At 50.4% G+C, this 17786-nt stretch overlaps 1 protein-coding gene and 1 long non-coding RNA gene across 15 annotated transcripts in view; one reads left to right on the plus strand and one right to left on the minus strand.

Moving 5' to 3' along the window:
- The window catches only part of PTAFR (platelet activating factor receptor), a 50164-nt gene that overhangs the window by 6132 nt on the left and 26246 nt on the right, over nt 1-17786 (plus strand). The window lies entirely within an intron of this gene.
- On the minus strand, nt 6541-15826 carry LOC135977279 (uncharacterized). Its single transcript, XR_010594683.1, has 2 exons — nt 12049-15826; nt 6541-8579 (listed from the first exon to the last, which is right to left on the minus strand). It is a non-coding gene; the product is annotated as an uncharacterized LOC135977279 (long non-coding RNA).

Here is a 17786-nt window from a genome sequence, read left to right on the forward strand (position 1 = left end):
TGTGGGTCCCCATTGGGAAAATAGGGCATGTGATGGGGGGCGGTCGGCAGAGCGAGGGGCCGGTTGGGGGGTAATGAGGCGCATCAGGATTGGCTCCACTCAGCCCAGCACAAGGGCACTATTTACAAACCCAAAACTGCTAGACGCATACTGGCCTGCCCAGCCCTGCGCTGCCAGCGTGCCCCTTCCACACTGCCCCAGGCCCGGTGCCCTGCTCTTATGCCAGTGCCCCATCACCCAGAAACTTCCCCCACAGATCCCTATGCCCAACACCCCCTGCCCAGAGACCCCTCCCGCTGACATCCCACCACAACTACACAGCGCCCTGCACACCATACCCCCTGCCCAGCTCCCCCACTCACAGATCTCCTAGTGTCCAGCACCCCCTTCACAGTCCCACCATCACAGCTGTACAGCGCCCCATATTCCTGAGGGAATTCTGCATCAAATTCTGTGCATCATATTTTAAAATTCTGATTTTTTAAAATAATAAATAAATGTGGAAGCTCCACCATGGCAGTGGGGAGCACAGGCCACTGGCTGCATGGAGGTGGGAGATCCCTGCAGCCTTCCCCCTCCCCTGGGACAGGGACTTGGCAGTGAGACTGAACCTGACCCTGACACAGCACAAGGGCCAGGCCTGCCACAGAACCACCCTGGGGCCCTGCCCCTTTTGTGCCAGGCTCACAGATGTGGGCAGGGAGGCTCAGCCCAGCAGCAGGATCCCAGTGCAGAGGGACTTAGTGTGGGGGTTCCAGATGGGGGTAAGAGGGTTCCATGGGGGGGTAAGAGGGTTCCGTGGGGGGGGGGAAGTCTGGGTGCAGGCAGCTCAGTGGGGGATCTGGATGCACAAGGAGGTGCCAGGTGCAGGGGCAATGGGAGTCTGCAGGGGGGACCAAGTGAAAGTGGTTGGAGCTCAGTGGGGGCGGGGGGGAGTCTGGGTGCAGGGGAGGTGGGGTTGTTGTACTTAAAGTACTGCACAGGATCTTTTCAGGGGGAATAAGGCAAACGCCACATTCATTGGTAATACATGCATCAATCAACACTGTATCATATGCATATGATCTATATTACACTCATGCAGTCACATACACACACACAAACACACTTCCTCTTGTTGTTGTTACCAACTAGTTGCTCCCCTTATCTTCACTGGCTAGGTGAGTTTGATGGGGGAGGGGTGGAGCCGGGCTTCTGCTGATCTGGATCAATGCTCCAATGTTGACAAGACCCAGGGTCCTCTGCAAGACACCTCACATTCATGCAAATCTATACCAGATTCAAAATCTGTGTCCGTTGGTCCTTTGTGCTGCTTCCTTCTGGATGTTGTCCCAATACTGTTCAAAGAGGTTGTTTCCAAAAGAAGGTGCTTGATTCTAACACCCCACCCCGCCCCCGAGGCCATCAATATGTCTGCTATTCTTTAGTGAGCCCACTTGACAAGTTTGATTGTCCTTGGGTCTGGCTTCCATCCCCTCTCCAACTAGCTGTCTGGAGGTGCTGCCTTTCACGCCTTGCTCATTCACACCTCATTCATTCAACACGGCAATTGATTAAGGGAGTGTGTGTGTAGGGAATCTTATTCTAGTAGCAAAAAGACATTTTTTTTCTACTTTAACTATCCTGAGGGGCTATAACATTATACCAAGGCTTAACACAAAGTTTTCTATAAGTTTTTTCTACATAGGGATCTGATACAAAGTTCCTATATCAAAGGACTTGATACAAAGTTGTATGACAATAGCTTAATACAGGGTTATATGAAGACGCATAATACAAAGTCATATGAAAGTTATGTGAAGATGCTTAATACAGAGATTTATCTACAGGGTTCATTTGGATGGGGGTCTGGGTGCAGACCCGGGCTCAGTGGGGTGGTACAGATGCAGGGGAGGTGGGGCTTGTCAGGGTGAGGGTTTGTTGGGCCTGCTTAACAGGGGAGCCCCAGCTGCTGCTGGGCCCCCATTTCCCCTATCCCTGGAATCGGTAACCTTCAGCACGCGGCCCACCCAGAGCGCATGGACTAAAAACATTTAAAATTTGATTAGAAAATATTTAAAAATAAACGATACAGAAAATTTGAAGCATCAGTTATTGGTCATTGGGGGTAACATACAGAGTATAGGGGGATGTTAGCATTTTGGGTTTGGGCAGCACACATAATACAACAGCAGGTAGTTCCAGCCTTCTCTTGGGAGACAGTTCCATCCACAACCCAAGGCAGAGATTGCACTGCTAGGACACTTTCCCCTGATAGCCTCAGTTTTCCTTTCCTACCTACCCCCCATCCCTTTTCCCCACTGCCTCTTTCCTTCCAGCCCCCTAAGAGGCAGTCACCCAGATGCCAGGGAGGGGGACCAAGCGCACTACACATGTGGCCACTGTCTCTGCGTGGGGAGGGAGGGCAAGCAGGAGAGACCAGGAGATGCCCCCCCACCAGGCTTGTCCTGGTCCAGCTGCCCAGCAGGGCCAGTACTCTCAGTCTCTGTGCTGCGGGGGTGCAGGGGATGTTTTTGGAGATGCCTCTGGCTGAGTCCCCTGCCAAATGCAGAGAGGTGGGTGGCAGCTGGTGCCCCCCAGTTCCCCACCATGCAGACGGCCACCCTGCCAGCAGCCAGCTCTCAGCACAGCCACCTGGGAAGGGGTTTCAGTCTCCCTCAGCCCCCTTCGCCCCAAGACCCCCTTTGAAATACATTTACCAGCTCAGCTACTGCTCCTGGCTGCCTTTAGCTGGGTGAGAGGTTGGAGCGAGGCTGGGAGCTGCACTAGAGCCACAGAAAGCAGCAGGTAGGAAAAGGAGGTGGGGCTGCACCTGTGGGGTTGCTCAGTTCCTGCGCCTCGAGCAGAGTTCCCCTCGCTGATTGGCTGGTGGCCAAAAAACACCTAAACAGCACTGCCCACTACACCGGTGACCAGCCATGCTGATTAGCAACTCAGAGCCAGACAAACTTCCTTCATGGGTGGCTCTGCAATGATTCCTCCGGCCCCCCCGCCGAACAGCTGATGGCTTGTGGGCCCCCAAGGCCCGGCCCCGCCTCTCCTCCTCCCAGGAGCTGCTAGCTCTGGACCTCAGCCCTTCCCACTCCCCTCCTGCTGCTGCTGGGAGACAGACAGCTAATCCGAACCGCAGCAGGGCGGGCAGGGACGCAGTGCTGGGGGAGGCGCTTCGCTGCTGCTCCAGAGCCTGCCTTGCTACACAGCAGGAGCCCAGCGCCGGCAGCCCTGAAGAGCGGCTTCCCTGGGCCCCTTCGGCCCGTGGGCCCGGCGCCACGGCAAAGCCGCTACTGGCTCCAGCTCCCCACTGAACACAGAGTTTAGCTCCTTGACCTCAGTTTCAAAGCCCTGCATGACACTGGCCCCACCCACCTGAGATATCAGCTTTCTTCCTCCTCAGCCGTGACTTCCCACAACGGCTGCTAACTGAAGGGGGAAAAGGGAGGATGGGTAGCTCAGTGGTTTGAGCATTGGCCTGCTAAACCCAGGGTTGTGAGTTCAATCCTTGAGGGGGCCACTTAGGGATCTGGGGGAAAAAATCAGTACTTGGTCCTGCTAGTGAAGGCAGGGGGCTGGACTCATTGACCTTTCAGGGTCCCTTCCAGTTCTATGAGATAGGTATATCTCCATATATTATTATTATTATTATTATTAACAATTGGTTTCAGAGTAGCAGCCGTGTTAGTCTGTATCCTCAAAAAGAACAGGAGTACTTGTGGCACCTTAGAGACTAACAAATTTATTAGAGCATAAGCTTTCGTGGGCTACAGCCCACTTCTTCGGATGCATATAGAGTGAAACATATTGAGGAGATATATATACACACATACAGAGAGCATGAACAGGTGTATGTGTGTGTATATATCTCCTCAATATATGTTCCATTCTATATGCATCCAAAGAAGTGGGCTGTAGTCCACGAAAGCTTATGCTCTAATAAATTTGTTAGTCTCTAAGGTGCCACAAGTACTCCTGTTCTTTTTGATTAACAATTGGGTTTGACAGAGTCCTCACGGGAACCAGACCCAGACTACACAGCTCACTGGCAGAGAAAACCAGGATGGCCAGCCTGGCTGCATTTAAAGCTAATGCAAAACGCATCACTGTGGCCAGCACCACTCTTCTGCATTCAGGAGCAGCCAGAGCCTGCTTATGGTCAGGGCCAGCACTAAGTTTTTTGCCGCCCCAAGCAAAAAAAATTTCCCATGCCCCCCCCCCCCCCCGGCCCCACCCCCAACTCCGCCCCTTCCCCACCCCATTCCAACCCCTTTCCCAAATCCCAGGCCCTGCCTCCTTCCCCGGGCGCACCGCATTTCCCCTCCTACCCCTCCCTCCCGGGCTTGCCGCAAAACAGCTGATTCACGTGGGAGGGAGGGGGGAGAAGTGAAGTGGAGTGGAGTGGCTGCACACTCGGGGGAGCAGGCGGCAGTGGAGCAGAGATGAACTGGGGGGGAGCGGTTCCTCTGCCCCCAGGGTTACTTCCTGCCCCCTCCCTGTGCCCCCCACCGCCACAGTTCACTCAGGGCTGCCTCCCAGCTTTTTGCGCCCCAAGCAAAAAAAAAAAAAAAAGGAGCCGGAGTGCTGCCCCTTGGAAAGTGCTGCCCCAAGCACATGCTTGGAGCGCTGATGCCTAGAGCCGGCCCTGCCTGTGGTGAACAGGGAAGAAAGACAGAGAGGCCCTGGATGCCATTATTTTCTGCTGGGAGACACTCAGATACTGCAGTGATGAGAGAACAAGAATGTGAAATGCTGCAACATCAGCATGGGAGCACATTACACTTGCTCTGAGCTCATGCACCTTTCTATTTTCCTCAGCAGGATTTGACTTCCAATTTTTAAAGGCTGCCTTTTTGCCTCTGACTGCTTTTACTCTGTTTAACCAGAGGGGCACTTTTTTGGCCCTCTCACTATGTAGTTAAATTTGGGGTCATGGGGAACATTTCATTTGCGCTTCTATTACTCTGCTTCACTGAGCTTTACACGTTACACATTTCATTTTGTGTTGCATAATTTCCTGTTGTGTATTTGTGTTTTGGAAATGGCCAGCAAGGCAGGTCTGTTTCCTGCTAGTCTATGGAGTGCTAACAAGGTGGAAAGCTCTGGGGGCTGATTTAATATTTCTTTATTGGCATGAGTAAAAGAAAATACTGCTTAGGGCCATGGAAGCTTGAGCCACTTTGCTGACTCCTGCTCCCTGGGATGTGGCTGAGATGGGAGTTGACATACTCAAGCCACTGGCGAAATTAACCAGGCAAATGAGTTCACATCAAGGCCCATCTCAGTACTGTCCCCATTGCGGTATGCTTTGAAAATCTAACTCAGCACTGGTGCTTCCGGCAAAGGCAGAAATACTGAGCTGTGTTGCCTCCCACTTCAGCCACAAGAAATCAGAACCAGATTATGCAGCTACACGCTGTCCCTCATGCTCTGCTGAGAAAGTCACCACGCCGCATTGCTGAAGCAATCAGGTTGGAAAGTGCCAGTATCTGCGTGACCATGAATTAAAATAACAAAATAGATAAAATGTGGCAGTGCTGACCATGAAATGTTGTGTATGGGCCACAGATTACATGTCTGGAATTGTAAGGCCAAGATTTCAGAGAATCACGCCGTGCAGTAGATTTAGAACTAGCATCTTTTGTCGCTGAGTCACGTGTCCCATGGCTCAGTCGCTACTGAATGATGGAAGCACAGTTCTGTCCTGGCTCCAAATCCTCCTGTTATTGGAATTGCAGTGAGGCCTCTGAGAGACTTTCCAGTACTGCTGTGGCCAGAGCAGAACTATAGCACAGTCAGTGGCTGTCTTCATGTACATTTTCCAACACAAAAAGCAGCAAGATACTTTTAGTGACAATGACTTTCAAGATGACAGTGTGTGACTCCTCTGTAACATGATGCAGCCACTCTGCTGCACAAAATGGCAGCTGTCTCTGCAGCCTAAAGGCTCCTAAAAATGTAAAGGTACGGTACACAGAACACAAAACCATAACAGTTACATAGCTACATGTCCCGGGGTTATCTGTGGTGCAGAATGAGCTTCTGATTCCTAATGTCTTGTATCCGACATGGCTATTTGCACCCGTGCGAAGGGGGTGTCATATGCTACCAAATGGCCGGATAGTGTATTACAACCATTCTGCACTGCCATGAGTGATGGCACAAGGCAGAGACAGGCACTGAATTTCTACCTTTCCTGTGAGAATGCTGAACACAGGGTTTCAGCAATGAGTCCAGTTAATATTCAGCAGCTGCTTAATGGAAATACACAGACAACAGCATTTCGCATTGACTTATTAGCTGCTATTCAGTAAAATAGTCATTTAGGGTGACCAGATGCCAAAGATGAAATATCGGGTGGCCGGGGAGCGGAGCAAAAAAAGAGCCGCCAGAGCGCGCCCCCCGCCCTGCCGCAACCCTCTGCAGCCGCGGGCTGGGCCCCCCGGCTCTGCAATCAGAGATGCAGCGTGTTGCCAGCACAGAGTGCCCGAGGACAGCAACAGCGGGTTCGTTGCCCGGTGTGCTTCGCGCCAATAAACACACCAGGGGGAGAAGCAAACAAAGTTTATTTGGGATCCCAAAGCGGTGCAAGGAGACAGGCACGTCTCAGATCAAGCACACTAACAGGAACAGTTTTTCTTCTTTTATACATTTTGCAGTTAAGCCTCACCCCCCCTTCTCCTCTAGCCCTCCCTTTCTCCCCCCCATTCCTCCCTCTACCCCTCCCGTCCCTGGTAATAGTTACTAAGCAAATAACGATTACATTTAAGCAGTTAAGTCATTCTTGGCAGCTATAAGCCTAGCTTGTTAGTAACTTCTTTAAACCGTTATCTTGTCCTTTTTCCCTTCAGCCAGAAACATGAAGGCCTCGTTGTTACCGCTTGAGCAGGGGGTTGCACACAGATAACTGGTTGCTTACATATTCCAATTGCACCTGGCTTTTGAGGTTGATTAGAGTTTAAACATGGAAGGATAGAGTTTGGTTCACTTAGGCCTAGTGCAGGAAGGCTTCATTGACACTTAGTGGCCTTCCACCCTCCCGAGTTACCTAGGGTGATGCCTAGTGACGTCAACAACTCCCTCCTTTGAGAATACTCAACAAGCTTTTGGCTGAGTTTTCTCATAGTCTGTGGACAAGATATGATTAAGTGCTATGAAGCTGGGGTTTTCAATGAGAGGGTATGCCGGGATTTTTGAGAAATGGGGGGCACAAAGCTTACGGAGGAGCAATTTAAAACAAGCAATTAGGAGGAGGGTGACCAGGCACAGTACCACACCAGTGAGGAGGAGACGCACAAGGCCACCCCCCAGTCCTCCTAGGTTGGGCAACCAACTTCAAAGGGAATTGAAAACCGTGGGTTCCCTTTCCTGGGCCTCCCACTGCTCAAAAGCCCGTTTGGCTGAGTGGACGTGCTTGTTAATGTCCTGTGAGTTTTCCGGGACGTAAGTACAACATTCATTCCCAATAAGGGCACACACCCCGCCCTGGGAGGCTAAAACATAATCTAAGGCCTGTCTGTTTTGCAGGGACAGCAACTGGAGCTGGTATAGCTTTGAGTTAAGGCTCTTTTTTATGGCTAAGGTCTTATTGGCATACTTGGTGAGAAACACAGAGAGCCTACGATAAAATTGGGTTAGTCATCCCACCCCATAGGATGGGAGGAGGATCATACCCAACCTGTCTTCTTCCTTAATGGGCTCTGAGCTGGCATACAAAGATTTACGCTGCCTGGGGTGGCCAGGGGTTGTCCCTTAATGCATACTGGGATTCAATGGTACAGTTTTGTGACAAGGGGGTACCCGAGGTATTTCTTCCCCTACTGAACCATCCCCAGCAGATATTTGACCAATTTTGGGGGACCACCCTCCAGGGTAACCCTGCTGCGTGGTGCAGGATTTGGGAGCATACTCAGCAGTTAGAGAGGTAAAACTCTTGGGCAAAGCAAACCTTCAAGGACTCATATGTGTTTGTTTCCAAGTTAGTAGGGATCCCTTTCCATCCCACATGTGCCTGGGGGGAAACGGGAGGTAACAAGAGGAGTGTCCCTATGGCAAAGAGTACCACTGTGGCAGATCCTGGACCTGAACTCATGCTGGGCAGGTGACCGTAGGGCCTAACAATTACAATTCCCCAAATACCCACAAAATTACCAATAGTAGGCAGATTAAAAACAAAAGGACCAGGCCACCAGGTTAGGCTGGCCTTGTGAGAGTAAACACAACTAACGCTTAGAGTTTTCACGGGGAGTGTGCTGCGACTGTCCAAAGAGACCACAGGGCATTCTCAGCAGATCTTATTGTTTTTTTGAATAACAGTTTAAGTCCCAAGTCATCGCTGGTAGTCCTTTTCCGTAGGCTGGATGGTCTACCATTCAGGAGCGGGCACTGCCTTCAGACGGGAGTGATGAATCCAGTTCTTGTGTCCCTTGACCTTTGCTGCTGTGTGGGAGACCAGCAGGACAGTGTGGGGTCCCTTCCACTTCTCTTGGAGAGGCTTGTCCTTCCAGGTCCGAACGAGAACGGAATCGCCTGGCTGCAAGGAGTGGACAGGGGCATCCAGCGGGAGAGGCTGCAAATCTCTGGTATACCTGTGGAGAGAACAGACAACAGCAGATGGAGAGCACATATACTGAGATAAAAAGCCACACCCTATTTCCCACTTCTCTGCCAGAACCGGTGTACTGTTCATAGGCCATGCCCTTCCAAACATAATCTCGAAGGGACTGAGCCCTAACCTGCCCTTTGGGAGAGCACGAATGCGGAGCAAAACAAGGGGTAAGGCATCAGGCCACTTAAGGGAAGCCTCTTGGCAGACCTTTGAGAGGTGCCGCTTAAGTGTCTGATTTGTGCGTTCCACTACTCCACTGGCCTGCAGTCGCCATGGAGTGTGGAGCTTCCAGGGGATTTGCAGGGCATCCGATATCTTTTGAATGACTTGGGATGTGAAGTGTGTTCCGTTGTCAGATTACATTCACTGGGGGAGTCCGAAGCGGGGAATGATCTCCTTGACAAATTTCAGAGCCACCGTTTTGGCAGTGTTGTTATGGCATGGGAAGGCTTCAGGCCATCCGCTGAATCGATCCACCAAGACGAAAAGGTATTTGAATCCTTGGGTCCAGGGGAACTCAGTAAAGTCTATTTGCCAAACCAGCCCTGGGCCTGGGGTCAGGGCCAGCTCCAGGCACCAGCTTCTCAAGCAGGTGCTTGGGGCGGCCGTTCCAGACAGGGGCGGCAGTTCCAGGTATTCGGCGGCAATTCGGCGGAGGGTCCGTCACTCCGCCTGGGAGTGAAGGACCTCCCGCCGAATTGCCGCCGCAGATCGCGATCGGGGCTTTTTTTAGATCGCGATCGCGGCTTTTTTTTTTTTGGTTTTGGCTGCTTGGGGTGGCCAAAACCCTGGAGCCGGCCCTGCCTGGGGTAGGTTCCAGAGTGGCTGGTGGCACTGACACTTCTGGTCGAGGGTTGTTCTTTTGGCAGACTAGACATTCAGCCTGTACCTGGGAGGCCAGGGGTCTAAGACCAGAAGTTAGAAAATATTTACTCATAAGCTGGGTAAGAGCCTCCTTGCCAGCGTATAATTCTTTGTTTCTTCACCAGGGTCAGTTCTTAATGTCTTTTGTAGTCAGGAATTCCTGGACTTTGTGGTTTCAATGAAGCAAGTGTTCCTTCTTCTCTTTTCCTGCAACAGTGTGGTTCAGCATCATACAGGGGAGAGGTTACTAGCACATTACCCTGTCTTTAAATAGGATTATCAGTTGGAGAGTCCTTCCGAGGTGGAGGGGTCTTTTTACAGTGAGAAGCCTGGGTCCAGGTGGGCAGTCCTTGGTACTTCACAGTGGTGTTGGTGGTTAACAGAACTTGGAAAGGGCCTTTCCAGTGTGGAGCCAAAGCAGTTTTTCGTTGATGGACTTTATGTAGACTCAGTCTCCTTGTTTCAATGAATGGCAGGGCTGCTAGGGTCTTTGGTTAGCAGTTCTTTTATCTGTGAGAAAAGAAACCTAACACATTTCATTAATGCCTGGCAGTGTTTTGCAGATCTCATAGTTGCTTGGGCACATTTAGGCCCCCCTTTTCTTGGTTGTCAGCCAAGTCTTAGCTGTGAACAATGTCCTTGGATAGTGCCAGCATCTTATCTTTGGACTGAGCTTGCTAGCTATATTTTTTTTCCTCAGTTAACTTGTTCTGTTCTTTTTCCTTCTCTCCTTCTTGGCTTCTTTTAACTTACAAAGGAAACTTCCATTCTTCACTCATACATCTTTTCCCAACAATGAACACATACACGTTGCCATTATACACCCTTCCAGTAAAATAACTTCTATACAGAGCTTTGGAGCAACAAACCAGGACGAGCACACACACTTTTGAGGAGTCCAACAAAGTTCAGGAGGCTCACAGTGGCTTTAAGGCAAGGGGTGAGACCCACAGCGGCAATTAACAAGTCATCCACATATTGCAGGAGGAGGACCCTGTCCTCATTGTCCCACTCCTCCAAGTCTCTGGCCAGGTCCTGGCCGAAAAGGGTGGGGGAATTTTTAAATCCCTGGGCCAGCACTGTCCAGCAAAGCTGCTTTTTAACCCTCCTTTTGTCCTCCCACTGGCTCCACTCTGGGGCTTGCATGGCTGAGGGCTCAATTGCAAGGGTCATTATCCAGACATTCTCTGGGGGTAAGGTGAGGGTTATTTCATCTTGGGTGAAATGCAGGGTGGCACCTAAGCGACAAAGCAGGTCCCGTCCCAGTAGAGGCGTTGGACAATCAGGGAGGTAAACCAGTCTGTGAGATAGAGTTCTGTTTCCCAAAGCACATTCCGCTGGGGCATATACTGGGCACTTAGTTCCTTTCCCTGTGGCACCCACCACAGTGAGGGACTCTGACACAGGCAGCTGCAGGGGTTGGTTTACGGTGGTTTGTGCAGCTCCAGAGTCTATTAAAAAGTCTATGTCCAAGTCTCCCACCCGCATTTTTACTTGGGGTTCCGGGGGCAGGATAGTCCGTCTCCCCTGACATCCCTATTCCTGATCCTCCGCTGCCATCATAGGGGTACCTTCCCTTTCGGGGCACTCATTTTTTCAATGTTCCTCCTTCTGGCATATGGCACACTGGTTGTGACACAGACACCTTTCCTGTGAGCCAGGGCACCCACGTCCTCTCATTCCCCAGCCCCTTCCACCTTCCTGGAATTTTCCCCTGCCACCGGCCTGTACTGCTGCGACCATCATTTTCGCTTGCCTCTTTTCCTTTTCTTTAGACACAACCTGATTACGCTCCACCTCAGACAGCAGGGTCCGCATAAGGACATTACAATCATCCCAGTCAGGCTTACAGCTAGCCAGGCACCCTTCAAAGACCGAGATAAACTTGCTTGGGTTCGTAGAGAATTCCCCTGCCTGTGCCTTAAAGGCTGCTAGGTCCACCGGGTTAAAAGGCACATGGGTATAAACCTGCATAGTAGTGGCCTGATTCCTATCTGAGCCATGTCTGGACACCACGGTCTCAGTGATCAACAGATAAAATTCCACCGAGGGGGCAATCTCTGGGACCTGAGACACCTTGTCTTTATATGGTGGAGGTGTGATAGCCGAAGGGGACACCGGACCTGCCATTACAGCTGTGGGGGGGTTCTGGGGACTAACAATAGCTACTACCGAACCTATTGGAATCAAATTACACTTTTGCAAAATATCTAACCTATCTCTTAGCAACAAACAACTGTACATACATATGTTCATTCCATTTACCCGTTTGCTGACAAAACAGAAGTAATTGAAGGATCGTGTTATAATTAAGTGATCCTTCCGGTGGCTACCTTTCCTGGTCCTCTAGCTGATATTGAGGCCGGTCTACTGTACAGAACCTTTTCAGTTTACTTTTAGTTATTGGATTTGCGCCAAACACTTTCCAATTCACCAGAATGCATTCCAAGGGTGTACACCTTGCCCTGCCTGCCATACTCTGTCCCTGCCCCATAGGGAGACACTGGGCATCCCCAGGTCATAACAGGTAGACACTGGGCGTCCCCAGGTCAAGACAGATAAAGTCCCCACTGGACTGTTCCTACCTTATCCAAGGGTCCGGTTCTGCACCATCGCCCTATCCACGGGACCGGTTCCCCACCGTCGCCCACAGCTGCTTCTCCACTACTCGAGCGCGTTGCACCGTTGTGCCCTCCGGGGTCGACCAAACCATGTCTCCGCCGAGGCCCCCGGTAAAGTCACCGGTGCGCGCTGGGCGTCGGTCGTCGCCGCAATCTGTCGACCTCCGAGAGGGGTCCGGGCAAGGCTAAATTTCAGCCTCGAGCCCCACGTTGGGCGCCAAGACTGTTGCCAGCACAGAGTGCCCGAGGCAAAGCAACAGCGGGTTCGTTGCCCGGTGTGCTTCGCGCCAATAAACACACCAGGGGGAGAAGCAAACAAAGTTTATTTGGGATCCCAAAGCGGTGCAAGGAGACAGGCACGTCTCAGATCAAGCACACTAACAGGAACAGTTTTTCTTCTTTTATACATTTTGCAGTTAAGCCTCACGCCCCCTTCTCCTCTAGCCCTCCCTTTCTCCCCCCCATTCCTCCCTCTACCCCTCCCGTCCCTGGTAATAGTTACTAAGCAAATAACGATTACATTTAAGCAGTTAAGTCATTCTTGGCAGCTATAAGCCTAGCTTGTTAGTAACTTCTTTAAACCGTTATCTTGTCCTTTTTCCCTTCAGCCAGAAACATGCAGGCCTCGTTATTACCGCTTGAGCAGGGGGTTGCACACAGATAACTGGTTGCTTACATATTCCAATTGCACCTGGCTTTTGAGGTTGATTAGAGTTTAAACATGGAAGGATAGAGTTTGGTTCACTTAGACCTAGTGCAGGAAGGCTTCATTGACACTTAGTGGCCTTCCACCCTCCCGAGTTACCTAGGGTGATGCCTAGTGACGTCAACAAGCGCTCAGCTGCTCCTCTGCCCTAAGAGCCAGCCTCCCTCCCGGCACAGGCTTGTCCCTCCTCCGCACTCAAAGGCTGGTGCAGGAGGCAAAGTCCCGGGCGGTGGGGCCGGGAAGGCTGCAGGAGCAGGGGGCAGCGAGAACCCACCTGGGGACGGGAGAGCCCCGCAAAGGAGGCACAGACCCGCCCTTCCCCACCCTGTAGCTGCCATAAGCTCCAGTGAACAAACCGGAGCGCTCCCCCCTTGGTGTGTGTGGGACTGCCGAGCCGAGCCGCTTCCTTCTTCCCCCGCCGCCTCCGCTCCACTCACGGGCGGGAGGTTTCGGATTACAGCGCCCGCACCACGGACCCCCCACAGCTGCCGTGTCAAGAGAGAGGCGCAGACTCGGAGCAACTGCCCGACCCTCCTCCCTCCATCCCCCCTCCGCACATCCCTCGTCCGCTGGTCTCCAGGAGCAGCTGCTGCACTGCACCACCTTCTTAATCTTCATGGCGACCGCACCACACACGCTGGTGTCAGGCCTCCCTCCAGCGTTTGCGCCGCCACCATAGAGCTGATCAGCACGCAAGCGGCGTGCGTGGGGAAGAGGCGGGGCTAGGACAGGGATTTGGGGAGCTATCCATTGGCGGAAGGAGGGGGCGGAGTCGGGGCGGGGTGGGGGGGGGCGAGCCGGAGCGGAGGGCAAAAATTGCTTCTTTGTCCAGTGTCCTGACCAAACATCGGTCGGGACGCGGGACAAACAAGTGAATATCGGGACAGTCCCGATAAAATCGGGACGTCTGGTCACCCTATTGTCATTAGAGGTCGTTGGGACAGTGACCAGCCCTACCTGTGTGTTTGTGCAGTACCCAGCACAGCAACGTCCTGGTTCTGACTGGTCCCTTTGGGCATGATGGCAATGCATGTCAGAATACTCCTAATTAATAATGGCATGTCTGACTTCAGGCAGGAGGGCAGAATCTGGCTGCCTCATTCTTTATTGCATTCCATTGAGAATTTTTCTCAAATAAATGCATTAAAATTATTTATGCTCATTGACAAAGGTCTCTGGACTTTCTTTTATAACATTGTTTTTTGTTGCCCGATTCATATGAGAGAATTGCATCTGCAAAGCTAGCATCTGGCCATCACCATTTATCATCATCATCATGTTCCTATTACGCCTCTGGTGTTTAGGGCAGTGACGAAGCTCCTCCACTCCTGTCTATTTCTGGCAAGTCTTTCAATGGTTCCCCAGCTGTGCCCCAGGTTTTTCAGCTCAACTTCCACAGCTCTTTGCCATGTTGTTTTTGGGGGCCTCATTTTTGCTTGCCTTCAGGTGTCCATCTTATTGCTACTCTGGTGATGGAATCAAATGACCGATCCATCTCCAATGTCTCCTGCAATGATAGTGCTCAGATCCTCTTGGCTGCACTGTGTCAATAGATCTTAGTTTGAGATTGTTCTGGGCCAAAAGATACGGAGGATTTTTCTGAGGCAGGTTGTATGGAATGAAGATTGTTTGGACATGTCATACTTTCTCATTCCCCAGCATTCTGCACTATAAAGTAGTGTTGAAAGTACACAGCTCTGATAAATCTTGAGTTTGGTTTTGATGTTGTATTTTGATGATTTCCAGACTGTATTTAAGATCCTGAAGGTGTTCCTGGCTTTATTGATTTTGTTGCGGATGTCCCGGCTTGTTCCATCATCCTGGGTGATGGTGCTGCCCAAGTATGTGAATGTTTCTACATTGATGAGAACATATTCCTCTATCCATACTGGTGATGGTGAGGCAATATTAAAGGTCATAATATCTGTCTTATTGCTGGCTGAATGCATTGAGTCGAACTGATTTTTCTTGTATATGGTGTCGGGTATGTGACAGGAGAGCGACATCATCTGTGAAGTCCAGGTCTTCAAAGGATGAGAAGAGACATGACAGGTAGACAAACTAACACTGGAGGTAAATCAGGCACTCCTGTTCACATCCTCTCATAACACAGGAACAAGGGCATGTTCAATGACCTAGAAAGATGGCAGATTCAAAACTGATAAAGGGAATACTTTTTTGCACATTGCTCAATTAGCAGGTGGAACTCACAGCCACAGGAAGAGTGCTAATGTTATCCCAATAGTCATAAAGACCAAGCAAAATGTCTCAGGTAATTATAGACCAGTTAGCTTGACATCAATCCTGGGCAAAATAATGGGAAAGCTGATACAGGATTCAACTGATAAAGAATTAAAGACTCAGTAGTGGCCTAACTGGGTGAAATGTAGTAGCCGGTGATATGCAGGAGGTCATACTAGATAATCCATTATTCCTTTAAATTATGCATCATTGAGGCACAGGATTAGCACGGTTCAGAAAAGGTCTGGATGTTTATATGGAGGACCTGACTATCCAGAGATATAAAAGGAAAGATTGAAACAAAGAAAACAAAACCACCCCAGAATTTTGGAAGAGAAAGAAACTTCCTGATTCAGGCCATGAACCAACCTCTAGTTAAAGGGATCAGCACGAGTCTTTTCCTAGTGCATGCTGTCCCGTAACTGCTCCTGTGGGCCCCTTGCTCCTTCCTCCGGAGCAGCTGGTGATGGCCATTGTCAGAGACAGGATTCTGAGCTAGAGGGACCCTGGTCTGATCCACTCTGGCAGCTCCTCCGCTTCTCTGTTAATTAATGAAAGTAAAACTAACGAAACAGTGGTTTTGTGAAATCACTAGCTTTCTGATTATAGTAAGAACTATGACATCATTTCTTGTGCATGGAATGTCTGTCTGGGCTCTGGAAATGATTTGGTTCTTTTAAAGAAATAAGCATGATGGACTGTTTCTATGTCTTGAATTGTCTCAGTATAAATCACTATTCAGCAAAAATAACAAATTGTCCCTTCATTGCCAGCAAATAATCCTCCCCCCCAACACAATGACATGAACATTGGTGCTCTTTGTGCGCCAGTCTCTTTAACAGAAACTGACCACTGAGGCAGTGACACAAGGGAGTCAGGGATACACAGGCATTCCCAACCCTGGGGCTCCAAGGGGGTGGCTTTGGAATCCTATGTACTCTGTTGGTCAGTGAATGTGATGGGCGGTCACATCCAGAGATATAAGAGACAACACAACACAACTAATCTGGGGCCCTTGGATCATATGCTAAGGCAGCATGGCCTAGAGCAGTGATTCTCAAACTTCATTGCACCATGACTCTCTTCAGGCAACAAAAATTAGTATGTGACTCCAAGAGGGGTTACCGAAGCCTGAGTCCACCGAAGCAGGGGGGCCAAAGCCCAAGCCCAACTGCCTGTAACCTGAGCCCAGCCACCGAGGACTGAAGATCTCTGGCTTTAGCTTCGGCCCAGGGCGGTGGGGCTTCGACCTCAGGCCCCAGCATGTCTTATGCCAGCCCTGGCAACCCCATTAAAATGGGGACATAGAATCATAGAATCGTAGAATATCAGGGTTGGAAGGGACCTCAGGAGGTCATCTAGTCCAACCCCCTGCTCAGAGCAGGACCAACCCCAACTAAATCATCCCAGCCAGGGCTTTGTCAAGCCTAATCTTAAAAACCTCTAAGGAAGGAGATTCCACCACCTCCCTAGGTAACCCATTCCAGTGCTTCACCACCCTCCTAGTGAAAACGTTTTTCCTAATATCCAACCTAAACCTCCCCCACTGCAACTTGAGACCATTGCTCCTTGTTCTGTCATCTGGTACCATTGAGAACAGTCTAGCTCCATCCTCTTTGGAACCCCCTTTCAGGTAGTTGAAAGCAGCTATCAAATCCCCGCTCATTCTTCTCTTCTGCGGACTAAACTATCCCAGTTCCCTCAGCCTCTCCTCATAAGTCATGTGCTCCAGCCCCCTGATCATTTTTGTTGCCCTCCACTGGACTCTTTCCAATTTTTCCACATCCTTCTTGTAGTGTGGGGCCCAAAACTGGACACAGTACTCCAGATGAGGCCTCACCAATGTCAAATAGAGGGGAATGATCACGTCCCTCGATCTGCTGGTAATGCCCCTACTTATACAGCCCAAAATGCCATTAGCCTTCTTGGTAACAAGGGCACACTGTTGACTCATATTCAGCATGACCCACTTTGGGGTCCCGACCCACAGTTTGAGAACCACTGGCCTAGAGGAACAACAGTTTACTCACTCTTACAAATTTATCGTAACCTGATTTTAGCCCTTGCTGCAGGCAGACTCACAATACTGCACACAAGATTGGGAAGCCAAATGAGAAACAGTGCCCTGGCACCAAGGGGAAAGGACAATGAACTACAAGCCCAAAGACCAGTCCTATCCCAGCTCTTCCACTAATGGCTGGAGATACTTGCACTAGCAGTGGCAGACGGGCCACATGCCATTGTCTCAGCGTAGCATCCCTTTCATAAACTTATCAAGCTCAGTCTTGAAGCTAGTTAGTTTTTTCGCCCACACTGCTCCCCATGGAAGGCTGTTCCAGAACTTCACTCCTCTGATGGTTAGAAACCTCCGTCTAATTTCAAGCCACAATTTATTGATGGCCAGTTTATATCCATTTGTTCTTGTGCACCATTGGCGCGGAACTTAAACTTCCCCTCCCTGGTATTTATCCGCCTGGTGTATTTATAGAGCACAATCATATCTCCTCATAGCCTTTGTTTGGTTAGGCTAAAAAAGGCAAGCTCCTTAAGTCTCCACTAATAAGATAGGTTTTCCATTCTTCTGATCATCCTAGTAGCCCTTCTCTGCACCTGTTCCTGTTTGATTTCATCTTTCTTGAACATGGGAGACTAGAACTGCACACAGTATTCCAGATGAGGTCTCACCAGTGCCTTGTATAATGGTATCTTTGCTATCTCTACTTGCCTGATGCTTTCTAAGATTGCATTAGCCTTT

Source organism: Chrysemys picta, chromosome 23 (genome assembly GCF_011386835.1).
Source record: "Chrysemys picta bellii isolate R12L10 chromosome 23, ASM1138683v2, whole genome shotgun sequence".
NCBI lineage: Eukaryota > Metazoa > Chordata > Testudines > Emydidae > Chrysemys > Chrysemys picta.